This window comes from Trichechus manatus, unplaced genomic scaffold, assembly GCF_000243295.1.
Source record: "Trichechus manatus latirostris isolate Lorelei unplaced genomic scaffold, TriManLat1.0 scaffold00011, whole genome shotgun sequence".
Classification (NCBI taxonomy): Eukaryota; Metazoa; Chordata; class Mammalia; order Sirenia; family Trichechidae; genus Trichechus; species Trichechus manatus.
Genome location: NW_004443947.1, coordinates 31472620 through 31488332, shown reverse-complemented (window position 1 = coordinate 31488332; position 15713 = coordinate 31472620).

The following is a 15713-nucleotide window of genomic DNA, read 5'->3' as shown; positions in this document are numbered from 1 at the left end:
GACAGTGGACATGGATAGGTAATCCTCCCCTCCCTCCCAGCTCACTGGCACTGGCGTGGTAAGAGAAGGTAGAATGGGATTCCTTTAGGATGCTCTAAGCATTTAAATGACTGGAGGCTGTTTCTCCCAGTCTGCACACATATAACATCATCCACTGTACTGTAATCTCATGCATGTTTACAAGCTTGGAAAGTGTTATACCATAAAGACCAACTGAGCATAGCTCTCCACAATTCAATCAGTTCACTGACAAGGATTTATATAGCGCCTGGGAGGGCACACTCTAGTATCAAGGCCAAAAGGTACACAGCGTGTTTTTTTTATATGTTGGCCGGATATTGGTATATCAGTGGTTGCCTTCCCACTAGTTGTAAGAGCCATCCTTGCTTACCAGCCATGAGTGGCAGGCAGTGAAAGACAGGATGGCAGTCCCCTAGGGAATGGGGAGCTCCTCTATACAGAAAGCCTTTGAAATACAATGTGTCAACTTGAGACAAGAATAGTGTTGTCAGATGGGGATGAAGTTGTCTCAGATTGTAAGAAGGTTGGTTGGTGAGTCCAACCTTCACAGCAGGCAGAAGTCCCCAGTTAATCATCTCAAGGAGTTAGAAATTATGGACCAAGGACCATGGTCTTGAACATTTTTTTTAATTGTGCTGTAGATAAAGGTTACAGAGCAAATTAGTTTCTCATTGAACAATTACTACACATATTGTTTTGTGACATTGCCAACCCCTCAACACGTCAACACTCTCCCTTTCTTGACTTTGGGTTCCCCATTTCCATTCATCCAGCTTTCCTATCCCCTCCTTCCTTCTCATCCTTGCTCCTCGGCTGGTGTGCCCATTTAGTCTCATTACATGGCTGAACTGCTTGTGTTATTGCTTATTTTATAGGCCTGTCTAATCTTTGACTGAAGGGTGAACCTCAGGAATGACTTCAGTACTGAGTTAAAAGGGTGTCCAGGGTTGGATATTTTTTAAGATTCTGCAATTTTTATAAATTTTGTTAACTCCTGAATGTGCCCACATAGCATCTAGCAGTTAATCATTAAAGGAGAAAGGCTTCTGTTCTCCCCCGCCCCCGACAGAAAAATCTGGAGAAGTAGCAAGGAGTTAAAGAGAGAGTGAATTAAGGAGATGGTGGTAACTACTGATAGAGAATCATAGGGAGGGTAGAAGGTAGCTACTGATAGACTACCATCTGGGAAGAACTGAATGAGGGTATGAAGAACTGGTCTGTACTTGAGAAGGATCCTCAGGATTGAGCTATAGAACGTCCAGGGTCCACTGACAATCAGTTTTGCATATACCGTCTTATCCCCTCAGATTTCAGCTGAGTCAGGTATTACTGTGGGTAGGTGTCCTTTTCTTCTTTTGATAGCCCAGAGGGTTAGGGATTGGAAACTTGTCTCACACCATTCATCAAATGTTGGACCAATAATTCACTTATTCAACACACAATCCACATTTATTGAGCCTCTATGAGTGCTGAATTCTATACTAAGTGTTGGATAGAGGATGGTGAAAAAAAATTACATGATTTCTGCCACAAGGAGGTTATGTTCTAGTGAGGAAGGTACGCAAACACTAAACAGATAAATAGATTTTATAAATCATCAGAGGTGACATGAAGGAAATAATGATTAGTGAGAGAGTTGTTGAATAGCAAGTCCATATTGGGTAGGGTAGTCAGCGAGGTCTTTTTGGAAAAGATGGCATTTGAGCTGAGGGTTGAAGAATGAGAATGAGTCAGCCACTTGAGGACCTGTGCGGATAACATTCCAGCAAGAGAACAACCAACACAAATACCTGGAGGTGAGAGAGAGCTTGACATGTTCTAGGAATAGAAAGAAGGTTTCATTGTTGTTGTCAGGTGCCGTTGAGTTCGTTCTGACTCATAGCGACCCTTTGTACAACAGAACCAAACACTACTTGGTCCTGCTCATCCTCACAATCATTGTTATGCTTGAGCTCATTGTTGCAGCCACTGTGTCAGTCCATCTCATTATGGGTCTTCCTCTTTTTTGCTGACTCTACTTTACCAAGCATGATGTCCTTCTCCAGGGACTGATCCCTCCTGGTAATATGTCCAAAGTACATGAGACGTAGTCTCGCCATCTTTACTTCTAAGGAGGATTCTGGTTGTACTTCTTCCAAGTACAGATTTGTTCATTCTTTTAGCAGTCCATGGTATATTCAATATTCTTCACCAACACCATAATTTAAAGGCGTCAATTCTTCTTCAGTCCTCCTTAGGCATTGTCCAGCTTTCGCATACGTATGATGTGATTGAAACCACCATGGCTTGGGTCAGGCACACCTTAGACTTCAAGGTGACATCTTTGCTTTTCTACACTTTAAAGAGGTCTTTTGCAACAGATTTGCCCAATGCAACGCATCGGTTGATTTCTTGACTATTGCTTCCATGGGTGTTGATCGTGGATCCAAGAAAATGAAATCCTTGACAATGTCAATCTTTTCTCCATTTATCATGATGTTGCTTATTGGTCCTGTTGTGAGGATTTTTGTTTTCTTTATGTTGAGGTGTAATCCATACTGAAGGCTGTAGTCTTTGATCTTCATCAGTAAGTGCTTCAAGTCATTTTCACTTTCAGCAAGCAAGGTTGTGTCATCTGCATAATGCAGATTGTTAATGAGTCTTCCTCCAATCTTGATGCCCCCTTCTTCTTCATACAGTCCAGCTTCTCAGATTATTTTCTCAGCATACAGATTCAATAGGTTTGGTGAAAGGATACCACCCTGACACACACCTTTCCTGGTTTTATCAGACAGTGTTCTTAAGGTTTCATAAAGTTTTCATTGGCTAATTCTTTTTGGAAGTAGACTGCTGGGTCCTTCTTCCTAGTCTGTCTTAGTCTGGAAGCTCAGCAAAAACCTGTCTGCCATGGGTAACCCTGCTGGTACTTGGCATACCCATGGCACAGCTTCCAGCATCACAGCAGCACACAGGCCCCCATAGTATGACAAACTGACAGATGCATGGGGGAGAAAGATGGCTGGTATGTCTGAAGTTTGGTGAGCAAGGCAGTGTACGGGGAGTGGTATGGAATGGAGTGGGGAGTTGGGAAGGACTCAGATCATGAAGGACTTTGTAGGCCATGGTAAGGAGACAGGATTTTATTGTATTAGCAATGGGAAGTCATTAAAGGGTTTTAAGCATGTGGTTGACAAAAATATTGATAAATGTAATTCTGTCTATTAAGTGAAGAATGGATTGAAAGGGATCAGAAGAAGAAGTATAGAGACTAGTCAAGAGGCTGGTGTAGGATTGCCAGGAGGAAGTATAGTGGTTTGGAATGGATGAGACACTAAGTGGGGCGAAATGGATGGACATGAGATAGGCTGTGCAGGGAGACCAATGGGTGGACCTTAAGGAATTAAGCAGGTGGTCATGGCTACAGGGAGATTATCTTAGGGAGGAGGCCATTTGGGAAGAACTGGAGGGGAGAGCATGGGGAATTGGTCTGTACTTGAGAAGGATTCTTGAGTCCTGAGTGGAATCATCTGACAATGAATTTTATACTCACCATCTCAACCTTGAGCTTCAGTTGTGTCAGGTGTCACTATGGAGGATACAAAAAAAATAACAGCATTTATTGAACATTTACTGTGTATCAGACATTGTGCTAAATTTCTAAATTCCCACATCATAACTATAAAGTAGATCCATTATTCATCTTCGTTTTCCAGATGTAGATATTGGTACTCAGAAAGATTGAGAAACTTTTCTAAATTGTACAGCATGGGAGTGTCAGAGCAAAGGACTAAACCCAGGGATATCTGTCCATGTTTTTATTTCATACTCTGTTTTAAAGGCTGTACTTAAAGGCATAAAATTAAGTGATCAAATATTTCCTGGTAGTACCAAAGTGAAAGATGTGATTTCAGTAAGATGTAGTTTTTGTTTTTTAAAGAGTTTATGCTAAAGTAGAGGAATAAAAAATGGCCACACGTAACTCTCATATAAAGTAGAAAGTTATGTGTAATACAAAACCAGTTGCTATCGAGTCAACTCCGACTCATGGAGACCCCATGTGAGTCAGAGTAGAGCTGTGCTCCATAGAATTTTCAATGGCTGATTTTTCAGAAGTAGCTTGCCAGGCCTTTCTTCTGAGGTGCCTCTAGGTGCACCTAAACCTCCAACCTTTTGGTTAGTAGCCGAGCACATTAACCATTTGCACTACCCAGGGACTCTAGTGTGTAATATATGAGAGGTTAAAAACAAAGTACTCTGAAGTTCCAAAGAAGGCAAGAATTTTCGCAGCTTGTGGATAGAGGGATGCAGTAGCAGAGAATGCTTCACAAAGGTGATAACAGTAAAGATGGGCCTGGCTACATAGGAAACACTCAGAAAGAAGCCTGAGGGGACAGCATGAAAAATGGAGTGGAGGCAGGAAAACTCATAACATATGTGCTATGACCAGTGATGGGTTTATTGCAGTTCTCAAAGTATGGTCTGGGGACTTCTTTGACTCATGAAGTCAAAACTATTTTCGTTATTTGCTTTTATTCATTCTCATTCCCTCATGAGTACAGCTGAGTTTTCTGGAGGCTACATGACGTGTGATATTACAACACCTTGAATGCAGAAGGCAGATAAGTGTATCCAGATGTCTTCTATTAAGCCATACATTAAAAAGGGTTAGAAAAATAGTAAAACAATGCCATGTTTCTTGGTAGGTTTTTTTTGGCTTTGGAAAATGCAGTTACTTTTGATAAAAATAAGTTATTTGTGCTAGCGGATTGTTTATGTCAAGGTTGCTGTCTTACAATAAAGAGTTTTAAAAGTTCTCAATTTTAATTTCTAATTTCTGATACAGTAAATATGGACGGATATAATCCACATAAATGAAAGCTGTTTGGTTTAAGAGTAGAAAGGAGTTCTGAGACCCAAAAGTTCACAATCTGCTGGTTTGGTGTAACAGTAAAATGTAACTGGATTAAGGGAGTAGTTAAAGGATCTTTTGGGCAGGAGTGGGTGTTGGCTTAGCTACCTCTAGGCGTAAGGAGAGCCAGGATTGTGTCTCTGACCTTTGATGGAGTTGTAGGACTTGGTAGGTTTACATGGCCCTCATAGTTTGACTGTATTCTCCTATTTGGCTGCAGGCAGGCTCCTTTCTGCTGCCATCAGCTCCCACACTACAGGGATTCCTGGAGGGTGGGGCCAATCCAGGGAGGGGAGCCAATTGGCACCCTCAGACAGCACCTCCATGCCTGGACAGTGACAGTGACAGCTTTCACTGTCTTTTCTGTTCTCCACTTTGCTACTCTCTCTGGGGTGCCTTAAGGCACACGCTTCTTGAATTACTTAGTTGGAATCCTTAGTTGGATTCCTCCATTACAGCAGAGTGTTAAAGCCTTTTAGCTATAGGAATGAGGTATTACATTGTGGTTAAATGCATGGGTTTTAGCATCAGGCTCTAGGCTTTGAATTCAGACATTTCCATTTATTGTCTTCCTGGGCTAGTTACTTAACCCCCCGATCTTCAGTTTCTTTATCTATAAATGAAGATGATGCTGTCTACCTGATAGGTTTGTTGAAGACATAAAATGAGAGAAGCTGTGTAAAGTATGTAGCACAGTGCTAGTCACATAGCAAGGCCTCAAATAAATGGCAGGAATTAGGGTAGAACTAAGACTGGTAGGGTGAAACCATAGGCAGGCAAGTTTTGGGTCCCTGAAATAATGTGCGCTAGGGGATCAGCTGGTCAGTGCTTGGCATCTAATAATTAATGGATAAATGGTAGTTGTTGTTATTGAAATAATTATTTTAAAATTGAATTTAAAAGTTGCATGATGTAGAACTTCCTTATGCTTAGAACTGTCCCTGAATGAGTTTGGATGTCTTGGGAGGGATTAATCATTTGGTTACTCACTCATTCATTCATTTAAGAAACATATTCTGAATGCCTCTCCTGGTACCATTCTAGGTGCTGAGGATACAAAATTGATTAAATGAATTTTCTGTCTTAGGAAGAATGTAAGGAAAGGATGACTAACCAGTCAGGGGATGCTGTAGAGCAAATTTTTGCATCGGGTAAGCCAGAGGTTGGTGTTAGTGACTTCTGAGCAACTTCCCTGCCTGGTGACTTTCAAAGCTGTGTTCCAATATAGCATTAGCATAGTAGAAGATCAGGGCTGAAAATGACTCTAGAGATCATTTAGTCCAAGTACTTCCTTGCATAAATGGGTAAACTGAGGTACTATTTCCCAGTCTAGATCCTGATCATGTTCTCTTTAATGCTTGATCTCAAAGAATTGTGCTTTAAATGGAAGGATGAAAGAAATGGAAAGGATGATGAAGACATTGGCCAGCTTTACAACAGCCAAATCAATCACTCACTGGGTAAAATTGTATTGAACAGAGTATCCAGCATAGTACTGCGCACCAAGAGGGAGGTTGTATACCCTAGTGGTTAATAGTTCAGTCTCTATAGTCTGTCTCATTAGACTCCCAGGTCTTCCGTTGATTAGATATGTGACCCTGGGCAGTCTTTTTCGTTCTCTGAGCTGAAGTTTTGTCATCTAGAAAATGGGACTATAGCAGTTAGAAATTACATTCAGCTGTTAGGAAAAGAAACCCTCCAAATATTGACTTGAACACGTTAGGGTTTTTTCTCTTACTTAACAAAAGTCTGAGAATAAGCAGTCCAAGGCTTGGATGCCAGTTATACAGTCTCACAGTGACTCAAGCTCCTTCTACCCTTCTGTCTTTCTGCCTTGTCATCTTTTGTATATGGATTCTTTCTTCATTCTTAGTGAATGGACATATCATAGCTGCTGCAGCTCCAGCCATCACATTTAAGTTTCATGCAGGACTATAGAGGATACATGGAAGGGAAATCAGTCACCTGTTACCTGAGTGAGTCCCTATTAAAAGAATGCTTCTTAGAAGCTCTGCTCACCAACTTCTAACATCTTTTGTCAGAATTTAGTCTCATGACCATCTCTAACTTTAAGAGGTAGTACGTACGTGCACACACTTACACACACAAAGAAAAACCCCAAACCTGTTGCCGTTGAGTCGATTCCAACTCATAGCAACTTTATAGGACAGATCAGAACTGCCTTATAGGGTTGCCAAGGCTGTAATCTTTACAGAAACAGACTGCCACATCTTTCTCTCATGGAATGACTGCTAAACTTTCAGTTTGCTGCTGAGTGTTTAACTACTGCACCACCAGGGCTCCTTTAAGAGGTAGTAGGAGATGAAATATTTTGTCTGGGTACTTTGCAGCTCCTAATAAGATTGGAGTTTACTTAGAAAGGAAAAATGGATATTGGATAGGTAATTAGCACTTTTTGCTGTAGGAGCCAAGTATTACCTACTCCCTAAGGTTTTGTGAGGATTAAATGAGATAATGCAAGTCGTGCATATAGAAAGTGTTCAATAAATGTTTATAAATGTATTAATATTATTATCCAAAAGAAGATGATAGTCTCTGCCCTCAATAAACTTGTCTTCCTGCTGGGGAGATAGATATACACAAGAAATAATGACATGATAATCTACTAAAAGACAGTTGTGGAATTCAGTCACTTCACAGGATCATCTCTGGCACAGCCCTTCTTCCTTCCTGCCAGCCCAGGACTGTGTAACAAAGATCATAATATCTGACCTCTGAGGAGCACTTCTCATGGGTCAGATACTTTCTTCCTGCCTTACATGCATGATCTCATTTGGTCTTCCAGGCAACCCAGTATGGGTGGGTGCTACGAGGTAGGCACTTTGATGGGGAAACTGAGGCTTTTGAGGTAAGTAACTTGCCTGAGCCACACACTTATTAGCCACGAGCTTTGTCCAGATAGGATAGGAACCCATGTCTGTGGGACTTTTAATTTGGGGCCTGCGTTAGTCCTGGTTCTACCTCTTCCCTCCCCACCTGGGTCCTTGGACAAGTCCTGTCCCCTTTCTGGGCCTCAGTTTCATCATCATTAAAACACTTTGGATTAGATGAGCTTAAAGGTAGCTTCTGGCTCTGACAATGCAGAACTCTCTGTCTCCTATGAACTGTTAAAAGACAATATAAAAAAAAAAAAGGTAAAATCATGATTCTTATATAGATATAAAAATGAACACATGTTAAAGATTTTATTTCACTCACTAATGAGGAAACAGGTGTGATATTACAACCAGTTCAAAGGAGAATCCAAAGAACAGATACATTTATAGATCAGGATTATTGAAATGAATTTATAAATGAAGACAAAACTAGTTTTTCTACAAAGTGGCAAGGTTGTTCCTCTACTGTACAGAATTAATTTGCATGTCTATGGACAAGTATTTTGCGCTGCTATCAGTTTTCTACAATTTAAGTTATAAAATAGTTCCCATAAATCAGAATCAGATCAGGTGGAAGAAGATGCTATAGACAGTACACAGTTTTCCATAGAAGCACACAGTTTCACTACAGAACTTCAGTAAAAGTTTGCTAGTTGGATGAATATGACCCTGTTTCTTGCCCAGACCTGTGTTCTTACCTCTCTCAAACATGTGCTTCCTCTTCTCCTTTGGTACTTCATTGACATATGTTCTCTTGGGTTTGGCTTATAGCTCTAATCTTAGTTTGTTCATCTGTAAAATCATTCATGTCTGTGGTAGGCTGAAAAATGGCACCCCAAAAGATATTGTTGTTGTTAGTTGCTATCCAACTGGCTTAGACTCATGAAGACCTCATGTGCAACAGAATGAAACATTGCCCAGTCTTGTAACATTTTCATGATTGTTGGCATGTTCGAGCCCATTGTTGTGACCTCTGTGTATTTTGAGTGCCTTCCAACCTAGGGGGCTCATCTTCCAGCACTATATTGGACAATATTCTGTTGTGATCCATAAGGTTTTCATTTGTTAATTTTCAGAATTAAATTGCTAGCCTTTCTTCCTAATCTTCCTTAGTGTGGAAGCGCCACTGAAACCTGTCCACTATGGGTGATCTTGCTGGTATTTGAAAGACTGGTGGCATAGCTTCCAGCATCATAGCAACAAATGAGCCACCAGAGTACAACAAATTGACGGGTGGTGGCCTCAAAAGGTGTATATATCAAATCCCCAGAACCTGTGGATGTGATCTTACTGGGAAAAAAAAGTGTCTTTGCAGATGTAATTAAGAATCTTGAGATGAGGAGACTATCCTGAATTATCTGGGTGGGCTGTAAATGTCACCGTAAGTGTCCTCATAAGAGAAAGGCAGAGGGAAACATGACATACAGAGAAGGCGATGTGGAGACAGAGACAGAGATCAGAGTGATGTGGCCACAATCTCAGGAATGCAGGGCCAGCCACCAGAAGCTAGAAGAGGAAAGGAATGGCTTCTCCCCAACAGCCCCTGGATGGAGCACAGCCCTGCCAGATTTCTGACTCCCGCCCCCCAGAACTGTGAGAGAATAAGTTTTTCTTGCTTGAAGCCATCAAGTTTGTGGTAATTTGTTACACAGCCTCAGGAAATGAATACAATGTCCCACTGGCCTCACAGGGTTACTGTGAAGCTCAAAGGAGAAAGAAAGAAGACAGCAGTGCTTTATAAGTGGTAAAATGCATATTAAGGGTTCAATATAAATAAACATTTGGTAAGTAATATGTATTTTTATGTATGGAGTCCCTGGGTGGTGCAAATGGTTAACGCACTTGGCCACTAACTGAAAGGTTGGCGGCTCAGTCCACCCAGCGGTGCCCCAGAAGAAAGGTCTAGAGATCTACGTCTGAAAAATCAGCCACTGAAAACCTCATGGAACACAGTTCCACTCTGACACACATGGGGTTTTCATGAGTCGGAATGAACTCTCTGGCAACTGGTTTTTAAGTAATAATGTATATATCCATTCATCTATTGCACATTCATACAGAGCTTTGATAAGCACACAATTAAAAAATTGCAAAAACAACTTAAGTAACAGTAGTACTTGGAGGACATCATCCTGCTTGGCCTGACTTTAGCTATCAACCTCTTGTTGCTGATGTTAAGAACTGAGACCATGGTCTCTTCTTGCAGTTTCTTTGGCCTTGGAGTAATGGGGTAGGCTATCTGGGGATGGGTCAGCACATCCCAGGCCTCATTTGCTCTGTTGAAATAGTGTTGTTACTGAGAGGAGGCCTCTAGTGACAGTGAGAACAGGTGGCTATTGTTCTGTGGGTCCCATCCCAGGATGAAAACTCCTGGTGTAGGAGAGAAACCATTGGATTGGGATGACTTTGCCCTGCCAGGGCTCAGTGAGACAGACCACAGCCGCTGCAGTGCAGCACAGCGGGACTGAAGTGCAACAGCGAGGCACTGCCTGGCAATGCTGACTGCATTCCAGAAGCACAGACATCAATCAGAGTGGGTGCGGTGCCAGGACAATGTGGAAGGACTCAGCCGTGCCAGAATAGAGCTGTGCCCACCCTCCCCTCCCAGCACGCACTCAACGTCCAACCAAAATGATGTGTAAGAGGCACTGACCTGGGTCCTCCAGTGTACCTTCTGCATGGACATACCTGGAATCATCTCTTGCTCTTGCTCTTCTTAGCACAGATCTACTCAAGCCAAGCCTCTCTGCTTGCCAGCACCTCCACTTTCACCCCCTAGACTGCCATTTCTTCTCTTTAGTACATTTCCACCTATATGCTCTGGTAAATCACAGTTATCACACCATTGTTGTTAGCTGCCATTAAGTTGGCTCTCACTCATGGTGACCTTATATATAACAGAACGAAATGTTGCCTGTCCTGCGCCATCTTCATGATTATTGGTATGTTTGAGTCCATTATTGTGGCAATTGTGTCAGTCCATCTCCTTGAGGGTTTTCCTTGTTTTTTGCTGACCCTCTACTTCATCAAACATGATGTCATTTTTATATCCTTTAATTAATTTGTTAAACATTCTTATTGACCAACGACCATCTGGTAAATCAGGCAAAGACACATGCCGGGGATACATGGTAAACAAACAGACATAGCCCTGACCTCCATGAAGTATGCTACTGGGGGGCAGTCTTTAAATTACAAGCTGCATACAGCTTAGAAATATGGGGTGCTGAAAGAGACACTACGCGGGGGGCCTCTTTTAGGCTGAAAGAATTGGGAAGACCTCTCTCTGAAGGAGTGACTTTTTTTCTGGGATCTGAAGGGTGAGTAGGAGTTCCCCTGGGGTGGAATTTGGGGATTTTGATTGGGAGGAAGTCTTCCAGGAAGAAAGAAATACACATAGAAAAGCTGAAGTTGCTGCATTTGAGAGGCTGAAAGACATAGTGGCTTCATAGAGTGAGCGAGGGGAGGTGAGGGCGTTGAGGTGGGCAGAGGCCTGATTATACAGATGCCATCATAAGACTCTTTATATTCAAAGCATGAAGGAATTCTACAGAAAGATTGTAAGCAGCGGAGTCACATGATCTAATTTTTGGCTGCTGGGCCAGAGTGAAAGCTGAGACAATTAGGAGGCTGTCCTGAGAAAGAAGGACCCTATAACCATTGAGTCCAGCATTTTCTCATTGAAATCAGGTTAACAGTCAGGATTGAATCTTGGTTTAATGATTTCCAGGCCAAAATATTTGTGACTGCACCACACTTTATTTAAACAAATATTTTCCTTTTCACAGGGTTAGTAATAATTACTGTCTTGTCCTTAAATGTGAACTTAAGAAGCTTTGTGGTCTTATTACAAGTATTTCATAAAGAATGTAAAAGGAAACTTCAGCAACTAACTTTTCCATTAACTCACAACTTTACCATATGGATGACCCCTGTAGATTGGTTCACCATTGTGATCAAGGCAGGATGATGTTATGGTTATAAGAGTTAGGACTGCAGAGCCAGCTCGACTTGGTTTCGAATTCTAGCTGCCCTGTTTATTAAGCTCTGCCACCTTCAGAAAGTTACTGAACCTCTCTGAGCCTCAGTTTCTTCAACAATAAAACGGATACAACAATGGTAGCTTCACGAAAAGCTGTTTTATTAAAAGTAAATGCCTTTCTGGCATATACCAAAAGCTAAACCTGTTGCCAACAAGTCGATTCCGACTCATAACAGCCCTATAGGACAGAGTAGAACTGTCCCATAGGGTTTCCAAGGAGTAGCTGGTGCATTAGAACTGGTGACCTTTTGGTTAGCAGCTGAGCTCTTAACAATAAGCGCTCAGAAGTGTTGTCTATTAAGACGGTAATTATGATAATGATAATGTTTTTCTACTTATTCAAAGACAGGATGTGTCCTGGAGGGGAGCAGAAACTTCAAAACACAAGTCCTTTCAGGAAACCGTTACTTAGAAACCGTTACTTAACAACACTTTTAATTAAGTTCTGGGTGGGCAGTTTGAATCCACCAGCCACTCCTTGGAAACCCTATGGGGCAGTTCTACTCTGTCCTATAGGGTCTCTCTGAGTTAGAATTGACAGTAACGAGTTTGGTTTTTTTAATTAAGTCAGTTCTATAAACATTTATGGAGTGTCTATGTGTACAAGGGACTGTCCTAGATACAGTTCATGTCCAGAAGATGTTTGAAAGGGAAGAGTCCACAAATAAGTCTAATACAATGTAGGAGTGATGATTCCTAGGAGAGATGCTGGAGCCCTGGTGGCACAATGGTTAAGAGCTCAGCTGAAACCAAAATGTTGGCAGTTGGAATCTACCAGCTGCTCCTTGAAAACCCTATGGGGCAGTTCTACTCTGTCCTATAGGGTTGCTGTAAGTTGGAATTGATTCAAAGGCAACTTTTTTGAAAATTTTTTTTAGGAGAGATGCTAAGTGGAATGAAGATTCAGTAACAGAGGTATTCGAACCAAATGTTGGAATTCTGTAAGTCTTATGGAGAAGGTGGTTCCTGAAGTATAGTTTCAAAAGTTGGTAGGATTTTATTCTTTTGGAGATAAGATAGCTATCACTTTTTTTTTTATTGTTAAGTTTACGTTTCAAGTTAGTCTCCCATACAAAATTTTATACATACATTGTTATGTGACCCTAATTGCTTACCCCATTCTGCAATAACACACTCCTCCTTTCCGCCTCTGATTCCCCATGACCATTCAACCAGCTCCTAACCCTCTCTGCCTTCCCATCTCACCTCTGGACAGAAGCTGCCCCTTTGGTCTCTTGTATCTACTTGACTAAGAGGCACACTCTTCACGAGTGTCACTTTATATCCCACAGTCCAGTCCAATCCCTGTCTGAAGAGTTCGCCTCAGAAATTGTTTTAGTTCTGGGCTGATAGAGAGTCCAGGGACCATGCTTTCCCAGGTACCTCCAGTCTCAGACCATTAAGTCTGGTCTTCTTACTAGAATTTGAGTTCTGCACCCCACCTTTCTGCTGCTCCATTAGGGACTCTCTGTTGTATTCCCTGTCAGGACGCTCAATGGTGGTAGCCGGGCACCATCTAGTTCTTCTGGTCTCAGGCTGATGAAGTCTCTGGTTTCTGTGGCCCTTTCTGTCTCTTGGGCTAATACTTCCCTTTTGTCTTTGGTGTTCTTCATTCTCCTTTACTCCAGGTGGTTGGGACCAATTGATGCATCTTAGATGGCCACTTGCAAGCTTTTAAGACCCCAGTTGCCACTTACCAAAGTAGGATGCAGAACATTTTCTTAATAAGCTTTGTTATGCCAATTGACCTAGATGTCCCCTGAAAACATGGTCCCCAGACCCCTACCCCTGCTACTCTGTCTCTCAAAGTGTTTGACTGTATTCAGGAAACTTCTTAGCTTTGGTTTAGTCCAGTTGTGCTGACTTCCCCTGTAGTGTGTGCTGTCCTTCCCTTCCCCTAAGATGATTCTTATCTATTATCTAGTTAGTGAATAACCCTCACCCTCCCTCCCCACCCCCGTAACCATCAAAGAATGTTTTCTTCTGTGTTTAAACCTTTTCTTGAGTTCTTATAATAGTAGTCTTATACAGTATTTGTCCTTCTGTGACTGACTAAATTCACTCAGTATAATAAGTTCTAGCTTCCACCATGTTATACAGTGTTTCACAGCTTCATTGTTGTTCTTTATCGTTGCATAATATTCCATTGTGTGGATATACCATAATTTGTTTATGCATTCGTCCGTTGATGGGCACCTACGTTGTTTCAATCTTTTTGCTATTGTGAACAGTGCTGCAATTAACAGGGGTGTGCATATATCTATTTGTGTGGCGGCTCTTATTTCTCTAGGATATATTCCAAGGAGCGGGATAGCTGGATCATATGGTACTTCTATTTCTAGCTTTTTAAGGAAGCACCAAATTGATTTCCAAAGTGGTTGTACCATTTTACATTCCCACCAACAGTGTATAAGTGTTCCTGTCTCTCCACAACCTCTCCAGCATTTATTATTTTGTGTTTTTTGGATTAATGCTAACCTTGTTGGGTGAGATGATATCTCATTGTAGTTTTGATCTACGTTTCTCTAATGGCTAATGATCATGAGCTTTTCTTCATGTGTCTATCAGCTGCCTGAATATCTTCGTTGGTGAAGTGACTGTTCATATCCTTTGCCCATTTTTTAATTGGGTTATTTGTCTTTCTGTTGTTGAGGTTTTGCAATATCTTGTAGATTTTAGAGATTAGACGCTGATTGGATTTGTCATAGCCAAAATTTTTTTCCCAGTCTGTAGGTTGTCTTTTTACTCTTTTGGTGAGGTCTTTTGATGAGCATAAGTGCTTGATTTTTAGGAGCTCCCATTTATCTAGTCTTTCTTCTGGTGCTTGTGCATTGTTACTTGTGGTTCGTAGTGTGTTTATGCGATGTATTAGGGTTCCTAGTGTTGTCCTTATTTTTATCTTCCATGATCTTTATCGTTTTCTATTTTATATTTAAGTCTTTGATCCATTTTCAGTTAGCTTTTGTGCATGGTGTGAGGTATGGGTCTTGTTTTTTGTTTTTTTTTTAATTTTTTATTATACTTCAGGCGAAACCCTACAGAACAAATAGTTTCTCATGATTGTTTCGGTTTTTTGCAGGTGGATATCCAGTTATGCCAGCATCATTTGTTAAAGAGACTGTCTTTTCCCCAGTTAACGGACTTTGGGCCTTTGTCAAATATCAGCTGCTCATAGGTGGATGAATTTATGTCTGGATTCTCAATTCTGTTCCACTGGTCTATGTATCTGTTGTTGTACTAGTACCAGGCTGTTTTGACTACTGTGGTGGTATAATAGGTCCTAAAATCATGTAGTGTAAGGCCTCCCACTTTGTTCTTCTTCTTAAGTAATGCTTTATTTATTTGGGGCCTCTTCCCTTTCCGTATGAAGTTGGTGATTTGTTTCTCCATCTCATTAAAAAATGCCATTGGAATTTGGATTGAGATTGCATTGTATCTGTAGATTGCTTTGAGTAGAAATGACATTTTCACAATGTTGAGTCTACCTATCCATGAGCAAGGTATATTTTTCCATTTATGCAGATCTCTTTTAGTTTCTTGCAGTAGTGTCTTGAAGTTTTCTCTACATAGGTCTTTTACATCTCTGGTTAGATTTATTCCTAAGTATTTTATCTTCTTGGGGGCTATTGTAAATGGCTCTGATCTGGTAACTTCCTCTTCAAGGTTCTCTTTGTTGGTGTAAAGGAATCCAACTGATTTTTGTATGTTTATCTTGTATCCTGAAACTTTGCTGAAGTCTTCTATTAGTTCCAGTAGTTTTCCTGTGAATTCTTTGGGGTTTTCTGTGAGTAAAATCATATTATCTGCAAATAGAGATACTTTGACTTCTTCCCTACCAATTTGGATGTCCTTTATTTCTTTTTCT